The sequence below is a fragment of the Schistocerca serialis genome, chromosome 8 (genome assembly GCF_023864345.2).
Source record: "Schistocerca serialis cubense isolate TAMUIC-IGC-003099 chromosome 8, iqSchSeri2.2, whole genome shotgun sequence".
In the NCBI taxonomy this organism is placed as follows: Eukaryota; Metazoa; Arthropoda; class Insecta; order Orthoptera; family Acrididae; genus Schistocerca; species Schistocerca serialis.
Genome location: NC_064645.1, coordinates 290,359,740 through 290,376,902, shown reverse-complemented (window position 1 = coordinate 290,376,902; position 17,163 = coordinate 290,359,740).

Below are 17,163 nucleotides of genomic sequence, written 5' to 3'. Positions count from 1 at the left end.
ATCATGCAGCCTATTGCGCACAGTTGCAGTTGTAACACGACGTTCTGTGGCAGCACGAAAAGCATTATTCAGCATGGTGGCGTTGCTGTCAGGGTTCCTCCGAGCCATAATCCGTAAGTAGCGGTCATCCACTGTAGTAGTAGCCCTTGGGCGGCCTGAGCGAGGCATGTTCGACGGTTCCTGTCTCTCTGTATCTCCTCCATGTCCAAACAAAATCGCTTTGGTTCACTCCAAGACGCTTTGACACGTCCCTTGTTGAGAGCCCTTCCTGTCACAAAGTAACAATGCAGACGTGATCGAACCACGGTATCGATCGTATCAGCATGGTTGAACTACAGACAACACGAGCCGTGTACCTCCTTCCTGGTGGAATGACTGGAACTGGTCGGCTGTCGGACGCCCTCCGTCTAATAGGCGATGCTCATGCATGGTTGTTTACATCTTTGGGTGGGTTTAGTGACATCTCTGAACAGTCAAAGAGATTGTGTCTGTGATACTATATCCACAGTCAACGTCTATCTTCCAGAGTTTTGGGAACAGCGGTGATGCAAAACTTTTTTTGATGTGTGTATTTATCGCGAAAGAAATTAAACTGCGTCTTTTTTCTGCACTGAAGCAATTTCTCATTGTTGTATCCTATATTAGGTGTAACTTATATCACCCTTGTGGTGATATATATAACATAAAATATGCTGCCTGACAAGAAACGTGAAGCACGCATAAGATATGGTCGGATGGCGTAACTTCGTACACGTACACACAGTTGGGACCTATGTAAATGATATGAATAATAGGCAGAACGACAGGAAGTGAATTGCATGCCAACTTCATAGAGAAAGACTTTTTTTTTTAATCTTCAACAACGAAACTGTATAAATATATATAAACATACGTGTCCGTATTTCCTGAATGTCCACAGAAGATGCTTCCAAATAAACACGAAACGCGTCTGGTGTAAAAAACCTAAGCCGGAGAAACCAATAATAATTGATTAGAATTGCAGTTAACTGTGACAGGTAGAACGGCTACTGCAGTGGATTCATGTTATTGTTATTACCAGGACTCGTAGCGTAGATAAGGGGCGTGAACTGCGTCACATGTTGAGTGATCGCTATGAAGAACGTGGAGATGCCACGTAGTCAACTAAATAAAAACGAAAACGTCGCGTGACTAGGACCTCCCGTCGGGTAGACTATTCGCCCGGTGCAAGTCTTTCGATTTGACGCCACTTCGGCGACTTGCGGGTCGATGGGGATGAAATGATAATGATTAGGACAACACAACACGCGGTCCCTGATCGGAGAAAATCTCCGACCCAGCCGGGAATCGAACCCGGCCCCTTAGAATTGACATTCTGTCGCGCGGACCACTCAGCTACCGGGGGCGGAGAGGTACTGAACTGAGACAGCGTTATGAGCACCTGACAGAGTTTGGAAGGAGCCTTCTTGTAGGTCTCCGTTTGACCGGCTGTCGAAGTGTACAATGACCAGATTCGTGGATCATTCACATGTGACAGATTGGATTGACGTTGCTTTCTCATTCTTCTGCTTGAATGCATATGTTAGAGGGGCATGATCAGTATAAATAACAAAGTCTTTACCTTCTAACATATATTTGAAATACTTGACAGCCATTATATACTAAGTAGTTTTCTGTCATATGTGGCATACTTCTTCTGTAGATTCGTGAACTTTTTTGAAAAGAAACCAATAGGTTCCCATTGTTCATCTTGCCATTGTTGCAACACAGCACCAACTGCAGCTGCAGAATTGGATGCATCCACGAATAATGCGAGTTGGCTGTGCAAACTCGGAAATGTTAAAGGTGTTGCATTTGCGAGATCTTCTTTACATTTTTGGAACTGAGCAGTTGCCTCTTCTGTCCAGTCAATATGTCTTCTGTCATTTTTAGTTGTTCCTTTTAGGTAATCATTCAACGAGGCTTTGTTTTGTGCAGCATTTTCTAAATATCTACGATAAAAATTGATGATTCCTAAAAATTTTCGAAGTTCGCGAACAGTTTCAGGTCGCTTGTAGTTCATTAGCGTAGACACTTTTTCTGTATCCGGCTTAGTTCCTGAGGGTGCGATTAATTGTCCCAAGAATGTGAGTTCTTGCACTCCAAATACGGAGTTTGCAACATTTATTACCATACCATACTGATTCAACTGTTTAAAGAGTAAATTTAGATGCTCAGTATGTTGTTCGGGAGATTCTGATGCTATTAAAATATCATCCAGATAGGGAAAGCAGAAATCCAGCTCTCTCACAACTTCGAGTATAAACCTCTGAAATGCGCTACGTGCATTTCGATGTCCGAAGGGCATATAATTAAATTCATACAGACCAAAAGGAGTAATAACCGCTGACTTTGCTTTGCCTTCTTTGGCCAAAGGAATTTGATAATACGCTTTTAGTAGAATATCTTCTTTGGAGAATATCTTCTTATTCTGTATCATCAAATTTACTTCATCTACTCGAAGGACTGCATACCGGTCTGGGAGAGTCCTGTCACTAAGACGACGATAACCTCCACACTCGCCACTGACCATTTGACTTCATAACAAGGTACAGTGGACTAGCCCTTTGTGATCGTGATGGACGTGTAATACCATTATTCAGCAGAAATTTTCTTAGCTATTTGCAATTTATGTGGGTCCAACCTACGAGCTTCACTATACACCGGTGTACCACTAAAAGTGCCGCGCGGGATTAGCCGAGCGGTCTAGGGAGCTCCAGTCATGGACTATGCGGCTGATCCCGGCGGAGGTTCGAGTCCTCCCCCGGAAATGGGTGTGTGTGTTTGTCCTTAGGATAATTTAGGTTAAGTAGTGTGTAAGCTTAGGGACTGAAGACGTTAGCAGTTACGTCCCATAACATTTCACACACATATGAACATTTTTGAACCACTAAAAGTAGTGATATAATGCTGTACTTTATACTTTAACACCTTTGGTATTATAGATGGTTTTATTATCTCAGGAAAGATCTCTTAACAGCTTTGAATACTGAAATTTTGCATAGAGTGAGCTTACTGAATCGTTAGCATCCACAGCGGTTACCTCTGCGGAAATTTTTATCTTAGTAATGTTATCTATAAGCTTTTTATTTTTCAGGTCTACGAGTAAACCAAAATGATGAAGAAAATCAGCTCCCAATATTCCTTTTGATACATCTGCAATTATAAATGGCCATTCAAACTAAGTTTTAAGACCTAAATCAATGGTTAACAGCTTTGACGCTTAAGTTTTTATTTCAGAACCATTTGCGGCATAGAGACTAAAGTCAGAGGATTCAAACTTCTTAGTTTTTGCCAATGGTATAACAGACAAATCTGCACCGCTATCTACTAGATAAGATCGTCCATAAGTTCTGTCTTTAACAAATAATCAATGTTGGCGGCTTACTGTAGGAGCTAGGGTAGAACACGCAGCCGCTTTTGACTCTACCCTTCCTTGTTTTCCTTAATTTTCTATTGTTAAGGTTGTACACACTTTTCAGGTTTACACCGTGAGCCAAATTTGAAGTGATAATATTAACTTTTTTTTGAACTGTGTTCTGTTTCTACTTCTGCTGCACGACCTGGATCTATTTGATTCTCGGAGCGTCTTAACTTCATTTTCTTAGTCTTTAATTTTTACAAGAAGATCTTGGACTGATAAGGATGTGGAAGGAACTGATTGCGCTGAGGTAATTTGAAGCTCCTCAGCATATTGCATCTCCACTATACGATCGGCCATCTGCGTGATCTTGCCGTCGTTTCTTCCGATATCACTAATATACTTCGACTATTACTGGGAAGTTTATCGAGCCACAATGTTTTTAAAGCATTCTGCGACAAGTTGGTGCCGGCATATTTTCGCATTTTTCGTAATAACTGGCTAGGTTTCATATCACCAAGTTCCAACCCACTCAACAGTTTTTTTGTTTTACGCTCCTCACTTTTCTTGAAAATTGTTAAGAGTCGTTCTTTTGCCAGCGAATATTAATTATTTTCATCACTGGTTACCAGATACCAGATGTTTTCGACGTATATCGGTTCAAGCTGCGCCAGCAGGTAATTGAACTTAGTTGCTTCCGTTGATATGGCAGCGATTGTAAACTGAGCCTCGGCTTGGCAAAATCAAATATCGGGCTTTTCTACCCCAAAGGGAGGAAGCTTTACGCTTACTTTATTAATTTCCGGAGTACTCACACGATTGTCCCCTTCAAGTCAATTTCCTGATTGCATTTTGAGTATTTTATTGAACACCATCTGGGCCGATTTCCAGCAGATCCCGCGTTGGACAATTCGCCGATCCATACGTTGCAGGGTTTCATTTGTTGTCTCGCCGATCACGTCGGGGTCATCGTCTAACACAGGTAAACACACACACAAATAAGAACTTAAAACTTCTTTATTATAACATTTTATAACATTTTACAACTCTCAAAAACAATACAATCTTCTTTTGTCTCTTGTGATGTCACAGAACACATAGCTCTGAAGCCAACCTTATCGATATCAAAACACTCGCTAACACACCAAAGCAAACCTGCTCCCTCAGTGTTTTATGCTATTTTAAATTTGACGTCCGCTACTTAGCGAAAAGTTGCTGACTATGAACGATGGGTCATCCTGTTCTCTTTTCTTGCTCAGAACATGACTTGATCTTACTACACCTTATGTTGCAGCTAAAATGTTGCGAAACCGGTCGTGCTTGTAAATGAAGTACTTACAGCTGAAGCGGTTTTATCCCCATGAAAGACATATCCAGGCTGTGGCTGTCCCGACTACAAAGTCTTCTGCATAGTGTGCGTGTGATGTTGCGGTACCCCATCGCCAGCAATTTTGCCAGATATGTTCGCGATATAGCATGTACGGGATCAGCTCGTACGTCAGAATCGTCCCAGTCACATTATCCAGGATGTTAAAGACCAGTTTAAAAAAACTGCAGAGCAATTTGTCTCAGGAGAGAATAAGACTTAGCGACACTCTTCCTAACCGAAACAAAGTATGCGACCGGGCCTGAGCGGTTGCAACGTCATACTGATAAGTGGGCTCATACTGCAAAGATTTCGCGAATTTGTCTCGATTTTGTTATCACCGAAATAATTTCCTGTTCCCCTTCTGGGTGCTTCAGTTTTTTGTCAGGCAGTTTATGAAGAGTATCTGATTTGGCGTAAGAGAGGTTTTACTGGTCTTAATCTTGCCACGAGGAAAACAAGAATAATAGAATATAGTTGTATTAAATCAGGTGATACTGAGGGAATTGGATGAGGGAATGAAACACTTAAAGTAGTGGATAAGTTTTGCTATTTGGGCAGCAAAATAACTGATGACGGTCGAAGTAGAGAGGATATAAAATAAAAACTGGCAATGGCAAGAAAAGCTTTTCTAAAGAAGAGAAATTTGTTAACACCGAGTATAGATTGAAGTGTCAGGAAGTCTTTTCTGAAAGTAATTGTATGGAGTGTAGCCATGAATGCAAGTGAAACATGGACGATAAACAATTTAGACAAGAAGAGAATATAAACTTGAAATGTGGCGCTACAGAGGAATGCGGAAGATTAGATGTGTAGATCACGTAACTAATGAGCAGGTACTAAATAGAATTAGGGAAAAAATAAATTTATGGCACAACCTGTCAAGAAGAAGTGATCGGTTGGTAGCACACATTCTGAGACATCAAGATTCAAATGGCTCTAAGTACTATGGGACTTAACAAAATGGTTCAAATGGCTCTAAGCACTATGTGACTTAACAGCTGAGGTCATCAGTCCCTTAGACTTAGAACTACTTAAACCTAACTAACCTAAGGGGATCACCCACATCCATGCCCGAGTTAGGATTCGTACCTGCGACCGTAGCAGCTGCGCGGTTCCGGACTGAAGCGCCTAGAACCGCTCGACCACAACGGCCGGCTGGGACTTAACATCTGAGGTCATCTGTCCACTAGGCTTAGAACTACTTAAACCTAAGCAACCTAAGGACATCACACACATCCATGCCCAAGGCAGGATTCGAACCTACGACCGTAGCAGCAGCGCGGTTCCAGACTGAAGTGCCTAGAACCGCTTGGCCACAGCGGCCGGCAGACATCAAGGGATCACCAACTTAGTACTGGAGGGAAGCGTGGAGGGTAAAAATAGTAGATGGAGACCAAGAGATGAATACAGTAAGCAGATTCAGTGGGATATTGATTGCAGTAGTTACTCAGAGATGGAGAGGCTTGTACAAGATAGAGTAGAATGGAGAGCTGCATCAGACCAGTCGTTGGACTAGAGACCACAACAACAACACAGTCTAACCACTATAAATAAATGATTTAACAAATATAAGCAAAGAACTGGTATCTCACAGTTTGCGACTATGGCAGTAACTCGTCGCCACAAATGATATACACATTTTGAAATTCAGCTACGTAATCTACAATTGACGTCCGTGTCCTTACTGATCTTGCTCTGTCCATCGCCACCCGCCGACATCACGCTGCCTACGGCCTGAAGATAGGCTAAATTATAGACCGAAACTAGTTGGCAACCAAAATAAATATTTGTTGCAGCCAAGATTGTTTTAATAAATTTTAATATTTAAATTATTCGCTATTCACTCTCCACTGAAAGAAAGCTTTGTAAAATTTTAAACACATTTTGATCTACACACATTGTATGTGTTCGGCCTGAGAATGAGCGCCGACGTATACAAGGATGTCCTGCCCTCAGTAGAGTGGCTTATACGTGGCACTTCACCCCAGTCCACCCCACCCCACGCTCAGCCGATGCTCCCTCTGTGGCGGTTGCTAGCTGCTAGTTAGTATGCATGGAGCTGGCTGGCTCTCCGTGTGCATCGGAGTCTGCTGCTCCGGGCTGGGGAGGTTTATTTAACCACGTGTAACGTGCTACCTGCAATCCAAGCGCACGCCTGATTAACGTCGCCTCGCTGTGCCAGCCTGGGTGCTAACGATTTCACTCCTGGCTGCGAAGATTAGCGAGGACGGCACGCCGGATATAAAGCGTCCAATCTCTGCCCGGCCAAAGTGAAACGCGGAGCAATTTTTACATTTCACCACCAAACACGCACCAGTTAACCGTGGCGAAAAGGCGTTTTATTTTCAGATTTTCCAACTTCAGATACTGCGTAAATTATTGCCTGTTACAGTTTCCATGTTGATCTGTCGGTGGCTTCACAGTAGATGCGACCAATGTCAGAGCCGAAAGTAAGGTACACTGACGGAAAAAAAATCACCACGCCGAGGGAGAGTTGTGCGACGTAAACGAAATTTGGTAGGCGTGTTTCTACATCTGATCATATCTATAAATTTCGCACCAGTCGTATAATAGTGAGTTCCTAGCGTCACTATGTTACCTTTGAAACGTCTCCTTAGAAAAATTAATGAATTACTGTGCTGATAAACCTCTTACATTATTTGATTTTCAAACAGGTGAGCAGAACTGAACGTACTCAGACATTTCGCTCTTTAGCTATTCTGATCAACACTAAACTGACAAACAATATTTTTAGCGCAACGCAATCTGACTTTCAAAAATCCCTACAAAAGAATGGCCTTGACTAACATTAACCTGTACCTTTCACAAATCATTTACCTCACAAAAATCTTCGTTACTCGAACCACTGCAATACAGCGAGCGCCAATACTGCCAGCTAAATAAAAGATTCCAACTACTGAAGGCAATAACTACTGATAGGCATAGTCAGCAAATGAAGGATTTTGATAGAGAACAAACAATGTATTTACCTTCATAATGTTCAAAAGTCATGATATATACAGCAGTTCATGACATCCAGTCTTACAAATTTGCTGTCTCTGATGGACACACGTCCAGATCATCCGCTCTCAAAACTCCGCCATTTCTCTCCCCACATCCACCATTGCTGGCGGCTCACCTCCAACCGCGCAACGCTACGCTCTGTTAACAGCCAACTGCCCAACACTACAATAGCAAATTCCAACAATGCAAACCAGCCACAGACTGCACACAGCACAGTCAGTGATTTTCATACAGAGCGCTACGTGGCGTTACCAACATAAAAACCTAAACAGCCTACTTACACCTTTGTCAATCAAGTTACCTTTAAATACACGCTGTAACGGTCGGGAGGGTTAGTTACCTTCGGAACTGGACGTGGTGAGTTGATGATAGTCAAGAATGCTTTTAAGGGGAGATTTACTATCTTTTGGTTCAAAAACTCGATTTTTTTTAATTGCATTTTTGGATCCATATAAGTCTTTAGAATCCACCCCTGAAACGGTTTTTCCGAATACGGAACGAAAATGTTTGTTATTCGCAGTTGAACAAAAAAATGCACCTGCCTGAAATCGGCCTTTTTCACGCACCAGTTTTTTTTTCTTTCGGAGGACGAGTTATTGTACCGGTGCGTGGGAGGAAGCACAAAATTCAATTGAAAGTTTCAACGCGTGTGTCTGGAAGTTAGCCCCCAGGCATTTGCATTCTGGTACGAAGACTGTGGAGATTGCTCTTTACTGGCAGTGAGCAGCTTCAACGAAGGGTATTCTGCAATTCTGAAGACCATGACAACGATGGACGTCACCCTGGGACACTATTCGACGCAGTTCGCCAAGCATTCGTACGACGACCGGATTCAAACGGCCGAAAACCGCTTGTCACCGACCGTACGAGCGGCTCTGGAGCAGCGCAGGATGGCCCAGTTCGAGCAGAACGCCCTCTATGAGGAAGGACTGGTTTATGGACCCGGAATAGCAGATTGAACGTACGTTGCATAATGTTGCATTTATATGCAGTCAAAACTTCAATCGCGTTTTTCTCGAAATCACGTTTTTTGTATCGCGCCATAAGGTAACTTCAAATCTACTGAACCGATTGGCATGATTCTTTGTTTCCGACGAAGCTAACTAAATTGTCTAGGAGTTGTACCACTTTTATTCCGATCCATCAACCATAAAAATTTTACTTGGCCGACGAAGTCGGAAAATCGATGGAAAAACCCTATTTTTTTTTCAAATGGCCGCCATTTTGTTTCCTATGATCCAAATAACTTAAGCGACGTACAACTCCTAAAGGATCTTATATACTTTGCTAACGTCAACTCAGTTTTGATTTCAGAGGAGCCGGCTGACCTGTGACATACCGCGCGTGGAGGTCTACATCGAAATTTTGTTTCGTTCCGACGGCACTTCCGCCGATGCTCTTCGACGTTTCCGGTCGAAAAGATTCCAGTTTGTAGAGGAGATATCAATAAACGTTTTGACCAAATTCGACGTTGATATCTATAACATATCCCGAGAAAAAAACCTGAAGATACATGCTTTTTTCGGGCCACAGATAGTAAACCTCCCCTTAAGACAACAAAGACTGAGTTTGAACGAGGTCGTGTAACAGGTCCAGGAGAAGCTGTATGATCCTTCCGCGATATGCAGAAAAACTTAGAACGAATGTAGCCACTGTACATGATTGCTGACAGCTTTATTCACGTGCATGTACAGCCACAAGAAGACCGGACATGGACGTTCACGCGACACTACCAAGAGGGACGACCGTCGTGTTCACTCTGGCGCATCGTACTGCATCTGCGACCGTAGCGGTCACGCGGTTTCAGACTGTAGCGCCTGTAAGGGGCTCCGGAAAGGCTCAAAATCATGAAAAGTTCAATTTTTACTTTTTTGCGTTTTCTGAATCTGCAGACTATTACCTTTTAATAGATATACACTCCTGGAAATTGAAATAAGAACACCGTGAGTTCATTGTCCCAGGAAGGGGAAACTTTATTGACACATTCCTGGGGTCAGATACATCACATGATCACACTGACAGAACCACAGGCACATAGACACAGGCAACAGAGCATGCACAATGTCGGCACTAGTACAGTGTATATCCACCTTTCGCAGCAATGCAGGCTGCTATTCTCCCATGGAGACGATCGTAGAGATGCTGGATGTAGTCCTGTGGAACGGCTTGCCATGCCATTTCCACCTGGCGCCTCAGTTGGACCAGCGTTCGTGCTGGACGTGCAGACCGCGTGAGACGACGCTTCATCCAGTCCCAAACATGCTCAATGGGGGACAGATCCGGAGATCTTGCTGGCCAGGGTAGTTGACTTACACCTTCTAGAGCACGTTGGGTGGCACGGGATACATGCGGACGTGCATTGTCCTGTTGGAACAGCAAGTTCCCTTGCCGGTCTAGGAATGGTAGAACGATGGGTTCGATGACGGTTTGGATGTACCGTGCACTATTCAGTGTCCCCTCGACGATCACCAGTGGTGTACGGCCAGTGTAGGAGATCGCTCCCCACACCATGATGCCGGGTGTTGGCCCTGTGTGCCTCGGTCGTATGCAGTCCTGATTGTGGCGCTCACCTGCACGGCGCCAAACACGCATACGACCATCATTGGCACCAAGACAGAAGCGACTCTCATCGCTGAAGACGACACGTCTCCATTCGTCCCTCCATTCACGCCTGACGCGACACCACTGGAGGCGGGCTGCACGATGTTGGGGCGTGAGCGGAAGACGGCCTAACGGTGTGCGGGACCGTAGCCCAGCTTCATGGAGACGGTTGCGAATGGTCCTCGCCGATACCCCAGGAGCAACAGTGTCCCTAATTTGCTGGGAAGTGGCGGTGCGGTCCCCTACGGCACTGCGTAGGATCCTACGGTCTTGGCGTGCATCCGTGCGTCGCTGCGGTCCGGTCCCAGGTCGACGGGCACGTGCACCTTCCGCCGACCACTGGCGACAACATCGATGTACTGTGGAGACCTCACGCCCCACGTGTTGAGCAATTAGGCGGTACGTCCACCCGGCCTCCCGCATGCCCACTATACGCCCTCGCTCAAAGTCCGTCAACTGCACATACGGTTCACGTCCACGCTGTCGCGGCATGCTACCAGTGTTAAAGACTGCGATGGAGCTCCGTATGCCACGGCAAACTGGCTGACACTGACGGCGGGGGTGCACAAATGCTGCGCAGCTAGCGCCATTCGACGGCCAACACCCTGGTTCCTGGTGTGTCCGCTGTGCCGTGCGTGTGATCATTGCTTGTACAGCCCTCTCGCAGTGTCCGGAGCAAGTATGGTGGGTCTGACACACCGGTGTCAATGTGTTCTTTTTTCCATTTCCAGGAGTGTATAATTTATTCAATTCCGAAGACTACAACTATTTTTAAATTTTTTTTGAAATGTGTTCTACGTGGGCGTGACCCACTGTGGCGCTGTTAAACTGCTGTCAAATGGTGTTATTATTAACGTCCGTGTTCATCAGGTACATTTTAGTGATGTGAGATAAAGTATGTGTTGTGGCTAACCTGTGATGGTTCAATATATATCGCTGGTGTGATTGTCGATTGTTTCATGTTTATTTACTCTGTCGTTATCTCGAAAATATTCGTAATTAATTCTGTTTCTTGAGTCTCTGTTTTGGTGAAGTATAATAATGAGTAAAAGTAAAGTTATTAGAAATCCTCTGAAGGCTTTTAAGAAAAGGAGAAATTTTGGAAAGCCAAAGGTATGTGTTATTACTGTAAACAATAAAGACGATAACCAAGTGAGTGAACCTAACCTCTCAAGTACACCTGCCCATAGCAGTCAAAGTGGGAAAGAAAATACTTCACAGAAGAAGCTTGGTTCAATGAGTGAAAACTATGAATGTTTTATGGGCGAATCGGATGTGAATGAAATATTTGATATGTCGGTTCTCAAAGGAATTTTTTCAAACTGTGTAAGATGTATTCATTGTAGTGAAGTTGGTCTGGAACTCTCCATAATAAAGCACGTAGGACTTGCTAGTGAAATACAACTGAAATGTGATAAGTGTTCATACATGACCACCTTTTGGAAGTGTTGCAGTAACTGCAACTGAAGAAAATGGTAGCAAAATCTACGAACACAACAACGAGCGATGCTTGCTTTAGACAAGGAACGCCTTTGGGCTGCAGACAGGGCTGTAAAGAGTCTAGAAATACAAGCAAGAGTAAACAGGAGGAGGAACAAGAGGAAGCTGGAGGAGGAGTTTGCAGAGGATGAAGATAATCCATCCTATGGACCTGGACTGCAATAAAAAGTTAATCTAATCTTTGTCGCTCGATTCCCAAAACTTTTATTTTCTCATACTAATTACATGTTTTCTAAGGATCTTCCAAACATATTTGTTTCAAACTTTCAGTAAATGTTAAACAGTACCTTCTGCATAATTTAACACAGCCTTTTTCCAAAAAAACTGTATATTTTTGAATATATAAATAAAAAATTGCAAAAAAATGTTGTGAAATTTCATTACAATTGAAAAAAAATCATCTTTAATAACTGAACTAAAATTTTGTAAATTCCCTGTGTTAAGTTGTAGCCCATATTCCAATAAATAATCTGTAAAAAGTTCAACTTCCTACCTCAAATATTTTGTGAGGAAAGATGTAATTTATAAGCGTTATTTTAACATTGCAAGTATAGGGCGTTCCGGAGCCCCTTAACCCCTTGGCCACCCCGGCCGGCACCACAGTGACACAACGAACCGTTACGAAGCGTGTACTTCAATGTTAGCTCCAAACCAGACGCCCTGTAGCGTCTATTCCACCGACACCAAACAACCGCCATTTCCGACTCTAGTATTATCAGGTGAGAGCTCATTGCAGGGCAGGGGGGAGGTCTCTGGTTGTTGGAGGATTTTAGTGTTTTCTGATGAAGCCGCTTCAGCCAATGCACCAATGACGGCCATGTGTTGGTTAGAAGGAGGTAAGCTGATGGCTTGCAACCAACCTGTCTGCGTCTTAGACGCACTGGACCTGCATCTGGAGTTGAGGTCTGGAGTGCGATTTCGTATGAGCACTCTCGTGGTTATCCGATGCACCCTGACTGCGAAATTGTACATGAGTCTCGTGACTGGACTTGTCGTGCTACCACTCATAAACAGCATTCCAGGGGGTGTTTTACAACAGCATAATGCTCGTCCACATACCGCTGTTGTAACCCAAAATGCTCTACAGAGTGTCGACACGTTCCCTTGACCTGCTGGATTTGTCTCCAATCGTGCACATGTGGGACACCACCGGATGACAGCTCCAGTATCGTCCGCGAACAGCTTTAACCGTTCCCGTATTGACCGACCAAGTTCAACAGTGGAACTCTACCCCACAGACTCTCATCGGGTACCTGTACGACACACAGCATGCACATTTGAATGCTTGCATTCAACAAAAATTGGAATTTTGTGCCGGTCGGAGTGGCCGAGCGGTTCTAGGCGCTACAGTCTGGAACCGCGCGACCGCTACGTTCGCAGGTTCGAATCCTGCCTCGGACATGGGTGTGTGTGATGTCCCTAGGTTAGGTTTAAGTAGTTCTAAGTCCTAGGGGACTGATTACCTCAGAAGTTAAGTCCCATAGTGCTCAGAGCCATTTGAACCATTTTTGAATCTGTACGACACACTTCATAAAAATTGGAAATTTGTGGTAAAGACTATGGAACCAAACTGCTGAGGTCATCGGTCCCTAGGCTTACGCACTACTTAAACTAACTTACGCTAAGGACAAAACACACACCCATGCCCGGGGGAGGACTCGAACCTCCGGGGGGGGGGGGGGGGGGAAGGGGAGGGGAGCCGCGCAAACCGTGACGAGACGCCCCAGACCGGACGGCTAACCAGCGCGGCTGCATTCAACAGTCTGACGGTTACACCCGTTATTAATGCACCAGTATTTTACATTTGCGATGGCTCACCTCGCGCTTACATCAACCTGTGATCGTGTATTGTTAGTGTGTCATCGAGACAAATGTTTATCCAGAAATTCATTACTCTATATTAACGGGTTTTTGATGTTTCATTTTTTCCGTCAGAGAATTTAAGACAGCTGTTCAATGCAAACCTCCAATATCACGTTGAAAATTGCGTGTTAATCAGAACTTTCAATAATTGCTACAGTTTTTTTTCTTTTTTTTTTTTTGTCATTCGTAATGTGGTTCGGGGTGGCCGAGCGGTTCTAGGGGCTTCAGTCTGGAACCGCGCGACCGCTACGGTCGCAGGTTCGAATCCTGCCTCGGGCATGGATGTGTGTGATGTCCTTAGGTTAGTTAGGTTTAAGTAGTTCTAAGTTCTAGGGGACTGATGACCTCAGAAGTTAAGCCCCATAGCGCTCAGAGCCATTTGAACCATTTTTTAATGTGGTCTTTGCGTACGCCGTTAGCGTGGGTCATGCTTTTGAGTAACTGAAAAACGCATTTTCTTTCGGGTTGTTGAACGAGGAGTGGTAACAGTTCATATGTTCCGGTAGTAGATCGCAGATTTGCAGTGATTGCTGTAAATCAAGGTTTTGTGTCACTTCATTCGTGTGATATTCGTGTCGCACGGTTTGTTTTGCTTTCATTTCCCTTGATAAACTTTTGATGAATGACGTTGAACCAATATTTAGGCGCTAAATATTACAGAGTTTAAGGGTTCTTGTGCTTTTTGTAGGTTAGAAACTGGTTACTGAATCATGTTATAGTCATTCAATCCGAAGTATTATGCATTCGGTTTTGTCATTGTTTCCTGCGCTTAGGTTTTTCTATACTTTGGTGGAAACATCGCATATAAAACGTGAATATTCTGTCGCACATACATTGTCAATCGCACCTGGCTTGATTCCACTGCTGTTTGAAGGCAATATAGATAATTCATTTGACTTTTCTGTTACTTATATCTGCTTTTCCCACAGGATTTACTGCAGATTTACACGTATTTACGGTGACTTCCTTGTCTGACATTACCGTCTGCACACCTTTGCAACCATTCTCCTCTTGTCGATTGGATGGCTACGAATAGTGCAGATAAGGAAATGCTTCATTTCGCATACAGCGTTCCCACATTAATATTAATAAATACCACGTTCTCTCCACGTACAAACTTTGGGTGTAAAGGTAAGTTCTGACACTGTTTTCTGAATGCATCGTTGCAATGGCAGACTTTTCCTACAGTGTGTGTATATTCATTTCTCCACGAAATAACGTGCACGGAGCATGGTACTGATCCTTTCGGTATTTCGTAGTAGCTCACACAAATTTAATCTTACGAATCACGTCATTATTCAAATGATATGAAGAGGTGTTATCGACAGTTAACTATTTTCATGTTAAAGCATTGTTATTACAATAAAGGGCCAGTATACTATTGCACTCCGTTCAGTTACAAGCTGAAAATTTGTACGCTCTTTAACTTTGATAGAATCGTAGGAGTGTTTTTCATGGTATTTGATATTCAGTTATACGAACTGCGCCAGCCAAAATTCCTAGTTGCCCGATTTATGGTGAGTACGTGCTACTGTGGCTATACTTGCTTCTGTCCTCGAAGTCAGACTGCGTTACAAAATTGTCTATTTGGTTACGAGTTTATTGACTTTAAGACATAGTTCCACAAAATCAGGATCTAAGGATGCTACTGGCTATGCAGTTTACTTCTGAAAGTAGTAGCCCACTTGCACTGTTTCATATTTAGCGGTTTCTTTCATGGGCTTTATCCATAGCCTATGTACGCTAGTGTCCACGTGTTCGATCCGGATAAACCTATATATATATATATATATATATATATATATATATATATATATATTAATCCTTGCTTTGCTCAACATATGGTTACAAATGGGAAGACAGATGTAGGATATCAGTTCCTTTCTTCAGCCGGAATATTCAAAGTCATGCTGCTTTGTGGTTGTCTTTTAAGATTTCAGTTACACGTTTTCAATCTTCTCGTAGCTTCATTTTTTTATTTGGGTGGTGGGGGAGGGGGGGCGGCAGTGGGATGATCATCAGTATTCTGACTTGTTTGATGTGGCGAACCACGAATTCCTCTCCTGTGTCCACTTCAGGATTACAATTGCACCCAATTCCCTCAGTTATTTGTCGGATATATTCCAGTCATTGACTCCAGTCTTTATCCTCTACATCTCCGTCTAGTAGCGTGGAAGTTATTCCTTGGTGTATTAACACGTGTCCTAACACACGTCTTATCAACCTGTCCCTTCTTCTTATCAGTCCAACTTATTTTGAGGAATGCCCATGCCTGTTATATTACCTTTACTTCATCCGTCATGCGTTACTTTTCGTTTGTAGATGGCAGCATATCGTCTACTACGTGACGAGAATGGAACGCTGTTCTCGTTCCAGTCTTTAACGACAACAATTATATGTTTAAATGCCGGAACTAAATTTTACGAGTAATCACATGAAAATTACATATTGCCTATCAGCTTCTCGTGTGAAATAAATGACTGTTATGGTAATACAGCCACGCTAGAAAAAGGAATTATCTTTCAGAACGTGCCCCCAATTTTAATGTTGAGTTTTTCACTGATCTCGTATCTGCTACTGCTCAACACTTTCGTCTTTCTTTGGTTTACCTTCAGCACATATTCTGTGCTCATGCTGCTGTTCATTCTATTCTTCACATCCCCAAGGCATTGCAGCCAATGAGATTCAAATGGTTCAAAAGGCTCTAAGCACTATGGGACAACATCAGAGATCATCAGTCCCCTAGACGTAGAAGTACTTAAACCTAACTAGCCAAAGGACATGACACATACACATGCCCGAGGCAGGACTCGAACCTGCGACTGTAGTAGCAGCGCGGTTCCGGACTGAAGCGCCTAGAACCGCTCGACCACAGCGGCCGGCTAGCTAATGAGGAACACACAGTGATGCCATGTCCTGGAGTTGGCGACACCGAGTGTTAAGTCAAGACCTAAACAGAATTTGGTAGAAGAACTAATTAAAATCAAAAATTAGTAATAAGACGTTGTAATTTATGAAGTACCAAAAATTGATTATAAATTTGACGATAACGTAATGATGATCTGAGGTATAGAGGTATTTTCTCCCATTTTTGTGACTAAATGATTAATGCATTAACAATTTACCAATTTCGTCAATATGACAGCTTCCCTTGAAAAAGAGTCTCTGTTGGTAAAACGGGTAGCGATACATCTGCAACGCAGAATTGGCAGCAAGTTTGTAGCCGGAGCTTGGCAGCGCAACATCCCAGAGGGATCTTTCAAGAAAACCGGTTAAAGTGATCACAGAAAGTAACGCCTCTTGTGTCAGCCCCTGGTTTTTCTCTGGGCAGGGACTTTTAAACCGGACCGACGAGTACAGATGTCCTCAACTTTTGTCTGCCACTTCGAAGGAGCAACACGTCTTTCCGCGGTCGGCTTAGTCAGTC